This window comes from Cnephaeus nilssonii (genome assembly GCF_951640355.1).
Source record: "Cnephaeus nilssonii genome assembly, chromosome: 14".
Taxonomy (NCBI): domain Eukaryota; kingdom Metazoa; phylum Chordata; class Mammalia; order Chiroptera; family Vespertilionidae; genus Cnephaeus; species Cnephaeus nilssonii.
The window spans coordinates 44,347,308-44,367,824 of NC_137085.1; the positions used below are offsets into that span (position 1 = coordinate 44,347,308).

Sequence of the window (20,517 nt, forward strand, 5' to 3'; positions counted from 1 at the left end):
TTTAATGATATACAAGAACAGCTGACATCAATCTATGGAGGTCGAAGTTAAAATAGAGGTTACCCTTGGGACTGCTGACTGGAAGGAGCACAAGGAAATGTTCCATAATCTGGATCTGGCTACCCAGGTGTATACATAAGTAAACACTTACTAAACTGAATACTTGAAATGTATGTGCTTTATTGTATATGAAGTTAGACCTCAAAATGCTGTTGATATAAAGAAAGAGAATGGGAACTTAGAATGTAAATGGAGGACAGAAAAGAATAAGAATGTATTTCATTGGAAGAAATACATTTTGTTCAAACATTAACCATGAGCCTAACTTTAAATGGAATGCTAAGCTTCTAAATCTCTCTGACACATAACAGTGAAAGAACAGCTACCTGGCCTTGACAGTAGGAAGAATGGAGACAGGAACACCCGCGTACGTACACGTGTACACACACACACACACACACACACCACACACACACACACACACACACACACACACACACCTTTAGCTACATTTCACTGGGCCCCTAAACACCAATAGTCTCCAGCAGCCTCACATAAGCCCTGGATACTTGTCTGAAGCCAGTTACAGGTCACCAGCAGAACCACCAGCTCTCCCTGGTCCTGTTCCGACAGAGCCCGCCAAGTTATTTCTAAGAAGGCATGAAGGAAGGAATGAAGCCCCTTTTACAGCCTTCGACTTTCTCAACAGCCATCTTTGTGTTCATTAAAAAATGATTCTGCAATATTCTCCTAGCATAATTCATTAAATGGAACAGAGTTAAATTAACACCAAAGCAGCTCAGTGGGAGCTGTTATTACACATGGGAAGAATGAGTTTGTGTTTAAGGATATGATTTTGGCCACAAAGAAATTACTTTGTGATCGTAATGGAAGAAAAACAGTGGATGATCTCAGAAACTGTTATCAACTATTCACTCCACAATTATGGAGAACCCACTAAATGCAGTTGCTTTCCATAGTATTTACCCTTGAGTTGCTTGATCTAATCCTTAAAGCAACAGCATGGAATAGAAAATCAAAGCAGACATTTACAAAGGGGCTTCTGACCCCTCTCACCTTTCAACTTTTATAGACACTAAAAATCAGGAGGTCATGGTTCCATTCCATTTGATACCTGGTCAGGGCACAGGCCTGGATTTCAGACTCGATTTCTTGGGGCGGGGGGACATGTAGAAGGCAGCCAATCAATGATTCTCTCTCATCATTGATGTTTCTCTCTTCCTCTCTAAAATCAATAAAAATACATTTAAAATAAAATACTCAGTGCTCTGAACATAATATGATCCCACCCACTTTCCCACCACTCTCACCAGAGGGCTTCCTTTGTTCTGTTGCTTCTAGTTTCTCTAGAAGAAAATTCGCTCTTCAGCTTCTTCCCTGAGACCATAGTAATTTTTAGAGGCATGCATTTCTGTGGTCTGAAATGTATGAACCGAAACGTTCATACGCAATCAGGTAGACAGTTTCCAGGAAGGAAAAAGAAGAAATATCATACTATTTAAAAATTTTACTCTGTAAGCCTGTCTAAGCAATAGATCCCATGGGGCAGATAGAGGCCATCACAGTCACTACAAATGTGTCTAGATCAGTGAATGCCATTCCCTTCAGCTGTTTGTTAATCCCCAGCAGCAGCAGCCACCCTCCCTGGCCGGACTGAACTTTTCAATTGGGACTAATCCCACAGGGGTTTATTCTTATGTATTCATTTGAAACCCTGTTTTGAATGACTGCTATTGTCCTTCCTGGCATATACTAAACTGCACAGGGACACTCCTTTGGCTGTGCCTGACAAGTTGAATTCAGCCTCTCTCAGAAAAATGAGAAGAATAATGAAGAAAGTAGGAAAAGATTCAAGATGCTTCAACAATTGCCATTTCTCAATATGCATCTTTCTCTCCACATAGCTGATACCCGGTAGGTATGTTTTGAGGAGCAGGTCCAAGGTTCCAAAGAAATTTGAACCCGCTGCCATAATCTGCAAGATTCCCAAGCCACCATATATGCATTAAGGAAATATAAGGCATGTGCTCTCTCTATATATTTGGCTTTAGAGGGTGGCAACTGCACATCCAAGAGCCACCCAACCTCTAAGACACATTGAGCATGTGAGGTTTACTACTGAGAAAGGGCAGTGTGTCATTTTCTCTCTCTTTACATTAAGATGACAAGGAAAAGCAACAAAAAGGAAGCGTATTAATGGCGGGGGCACCCTAATGCCTCCTGTTTTATCCTAACTAATCTATCAACAGAATGACCCTATAATGCAGTATTCTTCTGCCTTTTTCACCTGCAGCTTAATTTGTTACCAGAAATATATGTTTGCCACCCATGGAGTTCGGCCATCTGAAAGTTCCCACTTGTTAGGAAGTGGTATAGGTTTTCCTCTTGACTCTTCTTTTGAAAACGAAAAGTCTAAGACATTAGGTTTCTTCAGCCCTAACAATTAAGACACTTTTCACCAGACAATGTTGCCACTGTCACCATCATACAATAGCAGCTTACATTTACTAAGGGCAGATGTGCCCAGTATCCTTCCAAGTACTGTGTGTATATCAACTTATTTCATTTCTATACTATCTCTAGGATTACTATCCCTATTTTATAGACGAGGAAAGGGAGGAACATAGGCATGAACTAAGTTGCCTGAGGTGACAGAACCAGGTAAGTGGTAGAAGAATTAAAGCCCATAGGTTTGGCTTCAGAGGCTGAGCTCTTAATCACTACCCTCTGCTGCCTCTCAAGAAATACACTTGGGTTCCTCAAACCTACCATGCTCGTGGTGCTCCAGGTTATCTTTGAATAACACTGATGGGGTTGACATGTACAGGATAATAATCATGCTTATCAGAAAGACAGATGAAGGGTATATATAATTTCATGGACTTCCACATACGTCGCGGTTACACAATTAAGCAAGTAATAAATGCCCTATCTTCCCCAAAGCAATCATGAAAACAAGTGCTAATGATCAGAAACAAGTGCAGGATGTGAGATCTGTAAGGGAATTTAGAAATCACCTACACTTTTATCAGCCAGGAAACTGAGGTTCAGACAGAGCCAGTGATTTCTTCAAGGTCAAAAAGGCGTCCAGGACAGAGTCGGGTGCTTTATTAAATTAGTAGGGATTCCTTCCTAACATTTGCTTCCCTTTCACTTTAAACTCTCTCTATATAAGCAAAAGCACCCACTGTCATGGTTTTAACTCTGACCGATGTGCTGATGTCTCTGAGATTTATATCCTTAGATAGGGCTGACCTATCTCCTCTAGACTGTCATAAATACCTACCTATCAGACATTCCCACTGCTTATTCCATAGGTCCTTCAAACTCATCCATGAACAAATTCTGTTCTCTCTACGGCACATCTACTACTTCTCCAGAGAATGAACTACACAACAATCTCTTAAGACAACCACATCAAAACTCAACATATTCTAGATCTCTCCTCTCCTTCATAGCTCCCACATAACCCATCACTAAATCTCTTTAACTTCACCTGCTTAACATCTGACATCCGTCTCTTCCTTTCCATCTCTATTACCAAACATTCTATCTGCTCCCAACTATTTCCTTAACTTCATACGAGTCTTGCTAATTTTAGGATGACTCCAATACTACCCAATATACATAATTGTTGCCAGAGAAAATGTTTAAAAATAATCTCATCAGGGTAGCCCCTCTGCCTTTTGCTAAGATTCTTTCATTAACGTTCCCCAGTAGGGCAGGAGGGCAGGGGGACAGAGTACAGAGAGGAAGGCAGACTGAAAAGAATAAGGGCAGAAATGGGGGGTGAGGGGAGTGGCTAATCCTAACATCTCCCCAAAGCTCTAGTCCCTTTGAATGAGAAGTGCTACAATATAGTATTTAGGAACTTGGGCTCTGAAATCAGAGAACCTGGGTTGAAATCTATGTAACTTCTGCATTGATGTTCTTGGGGGATCAAGTTACTTACTCTCCTTGAGATTCAGTTTCCTCATCTAAAAAGTGAGGACGATAGTCTCCTCTGTTAAATGATGTAAACATTAATTGAGGTAATTGTTAGGTTGAATTGATAACCCTACCCCAGGAACTGGCTTTTCAAGTCATTTCACTATGGACATTCCTTTTGCTGAGACCACATTTCAGTTGTGGTGACCACATACCATTATCTCCCCTCCGGGTATGCATCAAGAAGTCTCCGCCCAGAAAAAAGCCCGCCAAAAGTCCTTTAAAAGCCGCTGACTCCCGTTACTGGGTGCTGGAGCCATCCAGTCTCAGCCACCAATTGATCGAATAAATTCGTAATCCCTCACCTTTCTAGCCTCGTGCATTCCCCCTTTGACGACTTAACAGTAATATTCATGACATGAGCATTTAGAACACAGCCAGACATGAGATTTCTCAAAACAGATACTGGAACCACAACCAGTACATCTTATTTAACTAGACTGTTATCTCACTTTTCTTTTCTGTTCAAGGCACCAACCTCCTAGCCAGCTTCTTATCCAATATTTACTGAGCACCACAACTAGATGCAATTCAATCTGAAGGCTGAATAAATCCCAGTGGCACAGCTTCTCCACTAGAACCCTGAGATTTTGAATTCCTTTATGCCCCAAAGGGGCCAAATCTGTTATGATTACATCTCTATGGAGGGTGTTATAAAGGTGAAAAAGACCCAAGGGAAGTTGAGAGTCCAGAAAGGAAGCTGCACATTATTAACTTTAATAGAGGCTGGATTTTGTGTCCTCAGCCCTTAGTAAGCGTCAGAATCACCTGTGAAATTTTGAAAAACAAACACAACAGAGCCCCAATATAGAGATTCCCACTCAGTAGGCTGGGGACAAAGTGCTGGTATTTTTCTTTTTAAAAAATTGTCCGAGTGACCCTGATGTGCTCCAGAGGTTGGAAACTCCTGGGGTAACAAGCGTAAGTACTTACTAAAGGCCTAACAGTTCAGATGGTGACGAGACTGCTTTCAACCGAGTGAAGGGAGGAGCAGATGGTTTATGAAGAACCCTTGATAAGAAGCACCCAAGGGAGTCCATTTTAACCTAATCTGGAGCACAAGAAGTCATGTTACCAATAGTACTAGTTGAGTAAGTCCTTAGAGTGAAAATTTTTGTTTTTCTGTTATCTGGAATTCTTCCTATCATTGTTTTGAGCCCAAGAAGTTAGAACCTCAATAAGTTGGAAAGGACTGATGTCCAAAGGCCAGGAAAGAGAGGAGGACTTGCCTCCCTCTCCAGGAGCTGAGATATTTTGCCTGCAGAAGGCCCCTGCCAAGGGAAGAGAGAGCTGAAATGAAGTTGCAGGCTTTGCCAACTATATGGTACCTGACATTTGAGAGACCAGCTTTAAAAGAGATTTAAAGTGACACTCGGAAATTTTATTGCCTAAGAGTGAGCAGAAAGTTTCCTGGGTTTTCATCCAGTACCAGAAGTTGACCTTTCCCACTGAATAAAATTACAGGAAGAGGAAAAAAAAAAAAAAAAAGAGAGAGAGAGTTCTGATTATATCCTAAGAGAGCTGCTTGTTACACATAGAGTACTTGTCAAATGTGGCAGAATGCTGAAGAAAATAAGGACTGTGAGACAGCCAAGATGGGGCAGAATAAGTGGAAGTTACACTCCCCTCCTCCCAGGATCAAACTAGAATTACAACTAAATTACAGAACAATCAACGTGAATAACCAACCAACAAAGACCAGCTAGAGAGAAGTCTTATCACCCAGGATTCACAGAAGAAGCCACATCAAAACTGGTAAGAAGTGTGGAAACCAAAAAGGGCTGATCCCCCACTCACATGTGGTGGTGGAGAATCCGGAGGGATATCTCAGCTGCAAAGGTAACCCCTGAGGAGCATGGGGTCTCAACCCCATAAAGGGCTCCTCAGACTGAAGAACCAGAGTCAGGAAGAGGACCTCACATGAGATCAGGCATTGAAAATAAGCAGATATACATATATTTTCCACCAGAAAGAGATGGGAGTCCGCTAGAAACCCAGGCACCCTCTCAAGGGCCAATGCACAAAACCTTGTTCACAGCAACTCACCCTGGGAAGGCAGCTCAGAGCAGACTGGAGACACACAGGGCAAGATTGGGTGCTGTGTCTAGAGGGCTAGAGGGACAGCACCATGGCCCCAGGTGAGTGGCGGCTGGCGTTGGCGAACCCTGAAACTCTTGTTGAGTGGTCTGAGGCCCCCCACTGGCACTGAGCCTGAATCTGTATCAACCTGGTGAACAACCCTTGCCTGTACCTGGTGTCTCACTGAGAAGCTCCCTCACATAACTTGTGTACCTCCAGAGGCTCTTTGGGTAACTAAGCCTAATAGGCAACTGGCAAGTGGAGGCAAATCTTGAGGTGCCTTGAGCCTTTTCTGCCCTGGCCCCTGGCTCTGTACTGATGTAAGCTGTCCTTGGTACGCAGCTTGACCCCTCCCAAGTGTTCCCAGCTCCCAGCAGAAACAGCCACAATCTGCGGATTGCTTTGTAACTCATAACTGGTAGCCCAGGACTGGTCACATCTGACATTGACCTGCATCAGAGTTCCTCCCAAGAGGCCCCAGAACCAATACACCAAGAGGCAGGCTTCAAACCCCGTCGGAACACAACCCAATTAGCTCTACAAATGGCACAACTAAAGAACTATTTCTCAAGGTACCAGACCCTGCTGGGGCAAATTCCGCTTCCTGGGGTCAGACCTGCACAACAGCTCAGACACTGTGGTCACGGCCAATCCTCACAGCTAGCCAGACTCAGGATCGACCCCATCCACAACCAGGCCAATAGCAATCAAGACTCAACTACAACGAAAGATCTCACATAACCCACACCAGGGACATTCCTGGAGCGTCTAGCTCAGGCCATCAGAGAGACTGCACCACTGAGCCCCATAGGACACCTACTACACAAGGCCACCACATCAAGACTGGAAGACATGGCATATCTGCCTAATACACAAATGGTTAAAAAATGGAGGCAGCCAGACAGACTCTGCTTTGAAAAGCTTGGTTGACTCACATTGAGAAAACATTTTTCAAGTTCTGACTAGGTGCCAAATGCTTTCGCATAAACTGAGAGGAAAGTAAGGCCTAAAATATCATCATGATGGTTCACGGAATGGTTCCATGGACAGGGTTTCCTTAAACTTTGTTCTTTCCTGAAAAGTGGATAGTGGTAAGAGAAGAAATACTGATGATACAAAAGAAAAGACATTGAGACAGAAAGCCCTGGAGTGGGGAGAGGAGATGGAATTCAGGGCACAAGTAATAGGTTATAAATATTTGTTTGTTGAAAGTCAATAAAATAACCTTTAGCTTTAGAACAGCCAAATCTGAGGAATTTACTTTTTTTCTTTTTTTCATGTATATTAGCCAGTTAGTTTCACAGTGCTGCTTATGTTTAATCAGCTCCATCACTACCAACAGAGAAACTTGCAACTTTCTTCAGCAAAAATGAAGGGGAAATGCAATTAATGCTATTACTTCTAGAATATCTAGCAGATCTGGCAGCCAGACAGAATATAAGCTAGGAAACAACAACAACACACACACAAACACACACAAACACACACACACACACACACACACACACACACACACACACACGGCCAACAGCATAAGTGACAGTGAAAGCCTGTCCCATTTTTCCTACTTAATTTGCTTTTGGAATCTGTAAAACTTACTAGTGAAGACTCAGTCTTAATGATGTGTCCAAGAACAGAAAGATTTCCCTGGCTAAAAAGAATTCTCCACATGCTGCAGAATTCAGAAGGAAGGATGCACTGGGGATCATGTAGACAACCACCAATTCCCTTTGAAGACGGGCCCGCAATCTTTTAACGTTTAAAATAACCATTTTTCAATTTAAAAAATAAGATGGGAGAAATTTGGATGTGTTATTGGGTATGAACAAGTTGTACATTTAATTAAGCAAAGTTTTCTTCATTTTGTTCACTTTTCCCAACAGGGTGATCCGTCACCAACTCCTAGAGGCACTTCTTTACCACTAAGAGCCTAGCAAGTTCTCTGGTTCATTATCAGCACCAGGGGTTCCAACTGACATGCTTCCAAAGGTCACAGATAGATGGAGTGATAGCACCAAGAGAAAGCGTATGTGCACGTAGCTGACTGAGGAGTCCCTGAGCATGCGCAGGATACAACCAGCTCCCTTCCAGCCTCTATTGCTCTTGCAGAAAAGGACATTATTCATTGCTGGAGCTTCTACGTTTCAAGAGAGGCTGAAGATCCAGGCTTGTGACAATGTGGACTCTTGCAATTCATAGGTGTCAAATTTTTAAAAATTAAGAAGCTAACACATTAAGTAGGCCTGATCAAAAGAGTATAAAAGCTGGCTTAGGCTCATGCTCTAGACTCCTGAGAACCCATTCCTTTCTCCTATAGTCTCAGCCTTTTCCTCCCAGGATGGTCATCCCTCTTTTCTTTCCGAAATGTCCTTTGTCATTTTTATTTATGATTCGACCAGTGGCCACATGCTGAGCAGGCAGCAGCCAGCGTTATAGGTGAAAGAATGCCCTGCAGTACTTTGCTTGGGGCCTGCTTTATGTCACGTGCGTGTGAATGCCCGTGGGTGATACCTTTGAAACCTCTCCTAGTGGTTCTTCCCACCTGTATCCCTGCCAGCAGCATTATTACTAGCCAGGCATCTGACTTCTCATGTTGTTTCTAATAATTTTCCTGTTGATTCTCTATTTCCTAGGTATGCACTTAAAATATCTACAAATAATACTAAGTTTGCAACTTCCACTCTAATGTTTATATCTGTTATCTCCTGGCTGGTACTTTCTGAGTCAGGTTTATAAAAGTGAGCATTCTTATCATACATTAAATTTCAACTGGAATGCTTCTTGTGTTTCACAAGATCATATACTTAAAATAAAGCAAAAGACATAACTAATTCTACTTATTCTAAATGCACCAAGTTTTGTTTGTTTGTTTTTAATCAGGAGTGTGTGTCGGATAATTTTTTTCTCTTATCATAGATTGATTTGTTGTTGTTAATCCTCACCCTAGAATATTTTTCCATTGATTTTTTTTTTTTTTTTAGAGAGAGTGGAAGGGATGGGGAGAGACACAGAGAGAGAAACATCGATGTGAGAGACACACATCGACTGGTTGCCTCCCGCACACGCACCAACTAGGCTGGGGATTGAGCCGAGGATCGAGCCTGCAACTGAGGTACGTGCCCTTGACCAAAATCGAACCCTCGACCCTTCAGTCCAAGGACCATACTCTAACCATTGAGCCAAACTGGCTAGGACCATCTTTTCTATATTAATGAATACAGATTTACATCTTCAGTTTCAATGGCTGTAAAGTATGGTTACACTGTGACTTTCTTACTTAAATTCCTGACAATAGGGGATAGGTAGATAGGTTAATTTTTAACAATGATTTCTAACAATGCTGTGTTGAACATTATTTAACATTTTGCATGCTCACATCCAGTTGTACTTGTAGGACAGATTAGTAAAAGTAGAAGTGCTAGTCAAACAGGTACATTTAAAAACATTTTTTTTTGTTTGTAAAAATGTCTATATGTCTTATATTAAAAGAACAGCAAAGAACAAAATAAAGATTTCCCGCAATCCATTATGCAGTGTTAGCTTCTGTTAACATTTTGTAAACTATATATCCACCAAGTCAGTGCACACTCGTTTTTCAACCATAAATGAGACTATATTATACACTAGATTGCAACTTACCATATCATGCTGTCTTTTCCTGCACAGCATCATTCTATATCACTATAAGATATACAATGGATGAAAGAACCATACTTTGATTATTTTTCTGAGGGAAATTTGAAATGTTTCCAAGTGTTTGCTATTCTAAACAATGCTGCAATAAATATTGTCTTTATTTTTTGCTCCATTGTTCAATTATTTCCTTAGGCTAAATTCCCAGAGGTAGGACTGCTAGATCAGAGGCTATGAACCTCAACGCTTCTGATGAACACTTCGCCCTTGAGAAAGTCTACATCTATCGACATTCCCTACAGAGTCCAAGTATTTGTTCTCCACATCCACATCCACTTCAACCTCAGAATATTGTGCTTCTTAGAATTAGATAATAAAAACGTGGCTTTTTTTTTTTTTTTTGCATTTTCAAGATTATTGACAAACCGGGCATGTTTTTTGGCCCTTTACAGTAAGTTAGTAAAATCACTTTATATGATCTATTCCCTCTCTATAAACAAAATAGCCATATATCTTAAAGCCTTAGGTCCCATTTTGCTAGAGGATTTTTAAAAAGAAAAAGAAAAACATGCCTTGCATTTTTAGAAATAGCTCTGGTGCTCTTGCTGGAATTTTGCTTTAAGTTTATTCCAAGCAAGGAAGAACAACCACTTTCTCCATGTTGTATCAATGCAAATATGTACATCATCGTAAAATGTTTTGCCAGAGCAGAGAATTCGGAATAGCACAGGTACACCCCTGGCTTTTCAGTACAGTGTAAGAATTTTAATAAATATTTCATTATAATATAGCCTCAGCTCTAACTTTTCCATGGAACAGACTTGCCAAGAGGCAAGTTCTGTTTCATCACAATGCCAACATCTGTAATCTTTGAAGCATTAAAATTTAGGAGCGCAATCTTTCTCAGAGCTTTCATTTTCATTTTTTAAGCGCTTTCATTTAAAAATAACTACCCATTATGAACAATTGTGATTGATTTCCTATAGAGCAAAACATGGTGAACATTCACATTTTTAAAAAATAGTTAAGAAGAAATGACCTGCAAGTGAATTCAAGATAATGAGCAGTGATTGTAGCATTCTATCAAAGCATTCTGATTTAAATGTTTAAAGACAATATTCAGAATACATATTCCAAAAGGCAGTGAATTTACGTGGCCCTTCTCCACCTTAAAAAAAAAAGATATAGTTTTATTTAAAAATGCACATGCCAAACATCATTCTATATGCTCCAGTGTTTTGTGTTTTTTTGTTTTTTTTTTTAAATAACTATCATCAAAGAGATCCAGGTAATTACAATTCGAAATGTATAATTAATTTTGGGGGATACATTGATGTTAGTGATGAAGGAATCACATAATAAAGGTGAGGGCAAGACAAAATGCACTTTATCGAGCATAACTAGAACAAATTTTCTTTCTTTTTCGCATTATTATTGTTTTGATAAAAGATCTGCCTGAACTTGGAATGCTTGATAGAATGCATAAAATAACATTATAGCATTAAATGAAAGTATAAAAATCTAGTAAAAGAAATGTATATTCCTAAAGCATTCAGTAAAAAGATACTAAACTTCTAAAGTCCTATAATAGTACTTTGATAAAAGAATGTTTATTTATATACAAATATAGGAACTTCAAGAGACAAATCTTATCCTCCCAATACATTCATTGAAGTACAGGTCTCCAAATACAATGGATTCCAACACCGAGTGTGAGAGATGATTAAAACAACAGGTTAAGAAAATAAGATGATACGAAGAAATGGAAAGGCCATTCCAGCCCTGGCCGGTGTAGCTCAGAGGTCAGAGCGTCGGCCTGAGCACCAAAGGCTCTAAGGTTCGATTCCCCATCAACGGCATATACCCAGGTTTCGGGTTCACTCCCCACTCCCAGTCATGGGCTCTTGTTGGGAAGCAACCAGTAGATGTCAGAACATCGATGTCTCTGGCTCCCTCTCCCTCTCTCCTTCCCCCTTCCCCTCCCTTCCTTCCTCTCTCTGAAAAAGCAAGGGAAAAAATATCCTCAGGTGAGGATTAACAAAAAGAAAAAAGCCATTCCATGTAATTAATAGTACTGTGAATTCACCCACAATAATGGGCTTAACTGACTAATGATTCCCAGAAATAACTCACTATTTAGCTCCTGAACGCAATGAAAAAATGACCACTGTGGAGAGTGTGTATTATTGAAACTACGTAAATCCCATTAAACAGCAGCACCCTTAAAGAGATGAAGCTGGGAAGGTGTGACACCTCCTGAAAGGATGCCTAAAACAAAAGTGATGATGACAAAAGAGGCTGGCGCAGGGGTGCGTCAAAAAACAAAAGGGCTACCTGTCAGAGGAGAAAGCAGAGAAAATCAGAGTGTCTCCACCATTTCCAGAAGAGATGGTGCCTTGACCCAAATGCTCTGAGGACTCTCGTCTGGCAGACACACCTGTGGTCAGTGAGACGGGCTGATTCGCTGGGTCGGCATCCTCTGTTGAAACCAGCCCTTTAAAGCATTCATCTGCATTCGCTCTGACTCCTCGTCCTCACATAGGAGGCCATGTCAAGTTGTCAGGGGAACTGAAGAAAGTTTACCGATTCATGGGAGGAAGACACGAGGTTCCTACCTCATTGCCGCAACGATCCCATCATGCTGCGTGGTTTCCATTGTAAAGTGGAACATACATTGATAAAGTGACATTTTTCTTCATCCGTCTCTGATGGTTTTGAGTAAGACGACTCAATTCACCAGGGTCTAATCAGCCTTGCAAAATGATGGCTACCGTTTATAAATCTACTCAGCTGCACATCACCATTTAAAAACAAAAAATCATTTGACCATTTCCCTAGGCCAACAGCATTATGTCAAAACTCCTCGGCAGTAGCTATGCAGACTTTGAATGCTTATCCAGGCTCCTGTAATACCAAGCTTGTCGTCATCAACAGCTGACATTTACGTGCTTTTTATGTCAGGCCCTGTCCTAGGCATTCTATTTATGGTATCATTTAAAACAAAAACCCATGAGGTAGCTTGTGCTGTCTTCATTGTTTTACTAAACAGGGCATCAAGGCACAGAAAGGTCAATGCTTGGCTTCATCACATTCCCACATGAATGTCACACTCCAGTCATACGGAAATACGTGCACGTCTTGCAAATGCCGTATGCGTTGGCACACCCCTGTTTCTTTGTAGACTATTGGCTTTGCCCACAACTGTTCAACTTTTTTAACTGACCATCTCCTATTGATTCTTCAAGACTCAGTGTAGGGAGGGCCTCATCTGAGAAAACTTTCTAGACACCCTAACTGTCCTAAGAAAAGTTAGATACTCCCTCTTCGGTGCTCATGGATGTACCCACTCACACACAGCATAAGAATTTTAAGAGTCCATTTGTGAACCTGTTCCCTCCCCCCGCTCCCCCCACCAGGCTACAGGCTTTCTTGTGGGCAATGCCAGGATCACTGAATAAGGTCTCAGTCACTCACTGAACAACTCCAGGGGTGCCATTCATATAGACTACAGTGTGGCATAAATGGCCACTCCTGGAGTTGTGCAATATGGCAGCTCTAAGGATAGCATCCCATTGCCTTCCAAAGAATTTGACACAGAGTATGCACTCATAAACATTTCTAAGTGACTGACTGGTTGAGACAGATCTCACCATAAATGTGCAATGGAGGTTAACCAGTGAGGTCTCCCAACCAGTTTATTACCCTCCAAACCAACACTTCATAAGGTAAAGTCTAAATGACACTGTCAACCTAAAGAAGGGCTAGAAAATCCATGCCTGGTCCCCTTCTACACCAGCTTCTTGTACAGTTCCTCTAAATGCTAAAAGTGAGTTTCGATTTCCCTCTATGCCTCTGATAATGACATAATAGTCTGCAAATGGATGTGACATTTTCACCAGAGATGCAAATAATTATAGTGATAGGCAGTTATATAAATCTACCCAAAGAGTTAACTGAAATGCAAATTAATACCGTCCAATTTTTCTATTTTAATGAGCATGTTCCCAAGGACATCATGATTCTATATTCGGAAAAACAACATTCCACAACTTTCAACCACCTGCTCAGCAGAGAGAAAAAAAATACACACTGAACTTTGGCAAAATTTATTTTATCTCTGATTAGAGATTTTTTAAAAATGCTCAGGCAATACACCCCTATTTCTTTGGAAAGATGCAGTTTCTACCTTTCCATGGATGAGAACACAGCCGTAGGTAAAAGAACCTTCTATATATAACTAGCTTTTAACACACAGCGAGAGGTTGAGGCAGGTGTCAATGAAGAGAAATTATTTAGTCATTCAAGGTCACTCCTTTGCCCTAATTCCTTCAGTTGACTCCTGTCTTTTACTAACTGATGGCTGCCTCTAATTCAGAGTGGGAAAATAGAGCAGAGAGACAAAAGTGACTAGCCCTGAAACCACTGGTAAAAACTGTGAAGCCACAGAGATATGGCCATGCATGGCAGGCAGAAAAATGGTCCCCCAAAAATGTCCACATCCTATCCCCAGCACCTGTGACTAGGTTGCGACGATGGCAAAAGGGACTTAAGATTGCAGGTGAAATTAAGGTTGCTAATCAGCTGGCCTTAAAATAAGATGGATCTGGATTATACATTAATCACAAGGTCCTTACATGAAAGAGGGAGGCAGAAAAGTTGACGTCTGAGTGATGCAAAGTGAGTAAGGTTAATACTGGCTTTGAAGATGGAAGGGGGCCATGAGCCAAGGAATGCTGCTGGCCTCTAGAATCTGAAAAAAACAAGACAACAGGTTCTCCCTAGAGCCTCCAGGAGAAAGGCAGCCCTCCGGACACCTTCCTTATAGCCCAGTGGGACCAGTGTGGGGCTTCTGACTTTCAGAACTATGAGGAAATAAATGTTTGTTGTTTCAAGTTACTTACTCTGTGCGAGTTTGTCACAGCAGCTAATAGGAAACAAATACAGGCAATTTCCCTCGAAAGAAGAGATAATTTCTATAATTTCTATAACATGTGAACATTTATTCCCCCAAAGGAGAGCTAAGAACTCTGGCAGACTACCATATTTGATGTGGCCATTCTCTTCTCTACTTCTCCACTCTCACCTAAAATATCTTAATATATAAAGAGGTAATATGCAAATTAGGCCGGGACGCCGTAACGGGACAAACGGACAGGAGGAGGTTGCCTGTGCAGGTGAAGCCCAGAGTGGAGACACAGACAGAGACAGAGACGGGGGCCTGCCTGAGCCAGCGCAGCAGCTCCGGTGGCCTGGAGCGGACACAGGCAGAGGGGCTGGGGTGGGGGCGTGGGGCCTGAGGCTGGCTGAGCCACTGTGCCAGCTCGGGCAGCCCCAGAGCAGACACAGGCAGGGGGGCAGGGGGGCGCCAGTCAGGCGTGGGTCCCGGCCGCCTGCAGCGGCGGTCTGGCCTGACTCCTGCGGTGGCCCACGGGGTGCCTCCTCACAAGGCGGGAGGCGGGGCGCCTCCTCGCCCACGGTTTCAATCACGTGCTGGGCCTCTAGTATATCATAAAACAAAACACTTCATAGCTATCCATTTTATTATTACTATTTTTTAAATTTTCACCCGAGGATATTTTCCCATTGACTTTTAGAGACTGGAAAGAGAGGGAAAGACAGAGAAATATTGATGTGAGAGAAACACATCGACTAGTTGCCTTCTGCAGGCATCCCAACCAGGGCCCGAGCAGGGGAGGAGCCTGCAACCAAGGTGCACGCCCTTGACCGGAATCAAACCCGGGACCCTTCAGTATGCAGGCCAATGCTCTATCCACTGAGCCAAACCGGCTAGGGCCATAGCTCTCCATTTTACAGAAATACATTTCACTTGGTGTGGCATTTTGCACCTTTGTGCATACAAGGTTTGTAACATTTTATGAGCGCCAAAGGAACCTCAAAGGAGAACATCTGGTCCATTTCCAATTACAAATTAATGTACAATTAAAGACATCCAGGCCAGAAGGCCTTGGGTAGTACTATATTCCAGGTCACACAGCTAGTCACAGAGTCAATACAAGTCCCTTGTTTCTCTCTCTCTTGAGATAATTCTCTTTCAATTCCCTGTGCTACTAGTAACTGGAATTGAATGCTGTGCATAAAACTAAACCAGCACACCAAGTGTGTGTAACTGAGGTGAACTGTTATTCAATTACAGTTTACCTTCAATATTACTTTGTGTTGGTTTCAGGTGGACAGCATAGTGGTTAGAAAATCATATACTTTACAAAATGCTCCCCCTGATATTTCCAGTGCCCAGCTGGCACCATACATAGTTATTACAATACTAGAGGCCCGTTGCACGATATTCATGCAAGAATAGGCCTTCCTTCCCCTGGCTTCACTCCCAGCTGCCTGGGAGCTGGCAAGTCCCCGCTCCCGGCCCACCCAGGAGCCGGCAAGTCTTCGCTTCTTTCCGGAGCACCGCTCCTGTAGCTCCCTCCGCAGCCACCCCTCCCCCTCATAGCAGGCGTCCTGCCCCTCCCAGCTGCTCCCGCGCCTGCATATGCAAATTAACCTGCCACCTTTGTCGGGTTAATTTGCATACTCACTCTGATTGGCTGTGGGCGTAGTGGAGGTACGGTCAATTTACATGTTTGTCTATTATTAGGTAAGATTATTGACTAGAGGCCTGGTGCATGAATTCATGCACGGGGGTGGGGTCTGGTCGGCCTGCCCTGATGGGTCCCATAGGCTGGGCTGGCAGGGGGGAGGGGCTGAAGGCAGTTTGCTGACCGCCCCGCTCCCAATTGGGGTGTTGGGGGCCAATCACGGCCTGGATCAGGCTGGTTGGCTACTGCAGTGCGTGTCATAGCCACCAGTCATTCCGGTCATTCTGGTTGTTCCGCTGTTCTGGTAGGTGGGCTTTTATTATATAGACTAGAGGCCCGGTGCATGAAATTCGTGCACTGGGGGAGGGGGTATCCTTCAGCCCAACCTGTACCCTCTCCAATCTGGGATCCCTCGGGGAATGTCTGACTGCCTGTTTAGGCCCGATCCTATAGGGATCGGGCCTAAACAGGCAGTCAGACATCCCTTTCACAATCTGGAACTGCTGGCTCCCAACTGCTTGCCTGCCTGCCTAATTGCCCCTAACCGCTTCTGCCTGCAAACCTGATCACCTTCTAACCACTCCCCTGCAAGCCTGATCAATGCCTAACTGTTCCCCTGCCAGCCCGATCATCCCCAACTGCCCTCCCCTGACAACCCGGTCACCCCCAAATGCCCTCCCCTGCATATTCCCTCTTTATTAGATAGGGTTTTTTCTTTAACATATTGGACAGCCCTAATTGGTTTGGCTCAGTGGATGGAGCATCGGCCTGCAGACTCAAGGGTCCCAGGTTCGATTCTGGTCAAGGACATGTACCTTGGTTAGGGGCACATACCCAGTGGGGAGTGTTCAGGAGGCATCTGATCAATGTCTCTCTCTCATAGATGTTTCTAGCTCTCTAGCCCTTTCCCTTCCTCTCTGTAAAAAATCAATAAAATATATGTAACAAAAAAAGAAACATTTAAGACTTCTCCATATCTGCCTGGCTGGTGTGACTCAGTGGTTGAGACCACAGGCTGCCGCCACTGGGAAGGGAATCGTGCCATAGGGGTGTGCGCCCCTCGCAGGCTTAGACTGAGCCCAGGCTATGGCTGCTAGGAGGGGGATCGCGCCGTGGGGGTGCACGCCCCTCACATGCTGAGACCCCAGCCCAGGCTAAGGCTGTTGGGGTGCACGCCCATCACTGGCTTAGACTCAGCCCAGGCTATGGCCGCTGGGAGGGGGATCGTGCCATTGGGGTGCACGTCCCTCGCACTCTGAAACCCCAGATAAGTCTATAGCTGCTGCGAGGGGGATCGCACTGTGGGGGTGCGCGCCCCTCGCACTCTGAGACCCCAGCCCAGGCTATGGCCGCTGGGAGGGGGATCGCGCTGTGGGGGTGCACGTCCCCCGCACTCTGAGACCCCAGATAAGGCTATGGCCGCTGGGAGGGGGATTGCACCCTTTGCAGGCTGAGACCCCAGCCCAGGCTAAGGCCGTTGGGAGGGGGATTGTGCCATGGGGGTGCGCGCCTCTCGCAGGCTTAGACTCAGCCCAGGCTATGGCTGCTGGGAGGGGGATCGCGCTGTTGGGATTTACGCCCCTCGCAGGCTTAGACTCAGCCCAGGCTATGGCCGCTGGGAGGGGGATCGTGCCATTGGGTTGCGTGTCCCTCGCAGACTTAGACTCAGCCCAGGCTGCCACCGCTGGGCGGGAATCGTGGTGTGGGGGCGCAGGCGCCTCCGAGCTGGACAACCTGCGTGCCAAGGCTGGGCGGACTGGGGGACTCCGGCAGGGATGAGAGGACTGGGCACCGCCATCTTGTGGCCATGGGCGCCGCCATTTTTGTCACGGAGTGATGGTTAATTTGCATATTACTGTTTTATTAGATAGGTTTATATTCCCTATGCTGTACTTTACATCGTGACTATTTTGTGACTACCAATTTGTATGTCTTTTCAGATATCTATTGGCATCTATCTGTATGTACTCTTTGGAGAAGTATCTACTCAGGTCCTCTGCCCACTTTTTTATTGGATTGTTTGTGTGTTTTTTTTGGTGTTGACTTATGAGTTCTTTATAAAATTTGGATCCTAACCCCTTATCAGATGTATCATTGGTGGACATGTTCTCCCAGTCAATAGCTTGTCTTTTCATTTTTTGGTTTTCTTTATTAATCCTCACTCAAGGATATTTTTCCATTGATTTTTAGAGAGAGTAGAAGGGAGGGGGAGAGACAGAGAGAGAGAAACATCGATGTGAGAGAGACACATCGATTGGTTTCCTCCCGTATGCAGCACGAGGATCGAGCTTGCAACCGAGGTATGTGCCCTTGACCAGAATCCAACCCAGAACCCTTCATTCCATGGGTTGATGCTCTATCCACTGAGCCAAACAGGCTAGGGCTGCCTTTTTGTTTTGTTGATGGTTTCCTTTGCTTTGCAAAACCTTTTTAGTTTGATGTGGTTTGATTTGTTTATTTTTTGTGTGTGTTTCCCTTGCCCAAGGAGATATGTCAGCAAAAATATTGCTGAGAGAGATGTCAGAGACTTTACTGCCTATGTTTTCTTGTAGGAGTATTATGGTTTCGAGTTTTACATATTTCACATAAGTCTTTAATCCACCTTGAGTTTATTCTTGTTTTTGGTGTAAGAAGGTGGTCTGGTTTCATCTTTTTTTTCATGTATCTGTCCAATTTTCTCAGCACCATTTATTGAATAGACCGTCTTTACCCTGTTGTATGTTCTTGCCTCCACTGTCAAATATTAATTGACCATACAGGTGTGAGTTTATTTCTGGGACCTTTAGTCTGTTCCATTGAATTATATGTCTATTTTTATGTCATTATCATGCTATTTTTGACTACTATGACCTTGTATGATAGTTTGATATCAGGTAGAGTGATAGGGGAGTGAATCTTTAATTTTATTTAATTTTAATTAAATAAAAAAATTACCTGATGCTTGTTTGTGTTATTGGGAAACTTTTAAATATGTTTGGAACAATCTGGAAATGTGAATCTACTTTTTCAATGGCAAAGCTTCTGAAATCTAAATACAGCTCAAGTATTTCTGATAAACATCCAGGGTCTGAATGTGCTATTGGTACAAAATACACACTGGATTTGGAAGACTTCATCTGAAGACAAATATAAACATGTCAATTTTTTAGATACTTCTGTGTTGAAATGCTAACATTTTGTATGTATACTAGAGGCCCGATGCACGAAATTCATGCAAGAGTAGGCCTTCCTTCCCCTGGCTGCAGGCACCGGCTTCCCTCTGGCACCCGGGACCCAGGCTTCCCTCACAGCCCTGGCTTCTCCCGAAGGACAGAAGGACTTCGGGTCTAATTAGCATATCATGCTTTTATTATTACAGATTAGGTTAAATAAAATACATCATTAAAATTAGTCTTACCTGTTCCTGTTTATGTTTTAAATGTGGCCACTATAAAATTCAAAGTTATGTGGCTCTTATTATATTTCAATCAGAAATCGCTGTTCTAAAAGAATAGATTGAGATACACAAGTATTTTAACCTGAAATTCTAGGAAATGGAAACACAGGAAAAAAATACAAGATATCTGTTTGATGCAAAGAAGAAATTACAGAGAAAACATGTGACAGACTATGTACACATGATCAGAATTCTCAAACTTGTAATGAAGTCAAAGATAAAAGAAAATTATTTTCTCATTTTATTTTTAATCACCTGGAATACAAGGATGATTGGGATGAAAAGATGTTTAAAATTACTCTTCTCAAAATTTCCCTTGTTTTTGGTTGGCTCTTAATCTACAGCTGACCTTATCAAAGAAAACCGTCGAGTACACACACTGCATAGCAGCCCCTACACATTTTTAGAAATTTATTTTTTCCTCAAATGTGTCAGGCTGACAAAATGAGAATACAAGCAATTCACAAATTGTTTGCATTAAATTTCTAATTCAATGCCTCCCTTTTTCTGGCTTTGGTAATGGACCAGCTATCAGTTTTAGAACTAATATGACACTAGGGAGAGAGACGGGCAGATCTGGGTAACAGAGGTCTTAGGGAACATTTATGTAAAATGTCACATGGCATGGCCAAAGGGCCTAAAACATGCCTGGAATTTGGCCTCAGGAGTAAGACAATGTGTCCAACCTCCTTCTGCATGCTATTCTTTACGCACAACAGGAATGAGCCTACGCTGAGAATAGCCCCGTGTGGCAGGCGACTGATCAAAGATGCCATGGCAAAGCCTATGCTGTGAATCAGAGAGGGAGGCCAG

At 43.1% G+C, this 20,517-nt stretch overlaps 1 protein-coding gene across 4 annotated transcripts in view; it reads right to left on the minus strand.

The window, feature by feature from the left end:
* Positions 1-20,517, minus strand: part of PIP5K1B (phosphatidylinositol-4-phosphate 5-kinase type 1 beta) — a 291,346-nt gene that overhangs the window by 219,359 nt on the left and 51,470 nt on the right. The gene's annotated exons all lie outside the window — the stretch shown is intronic.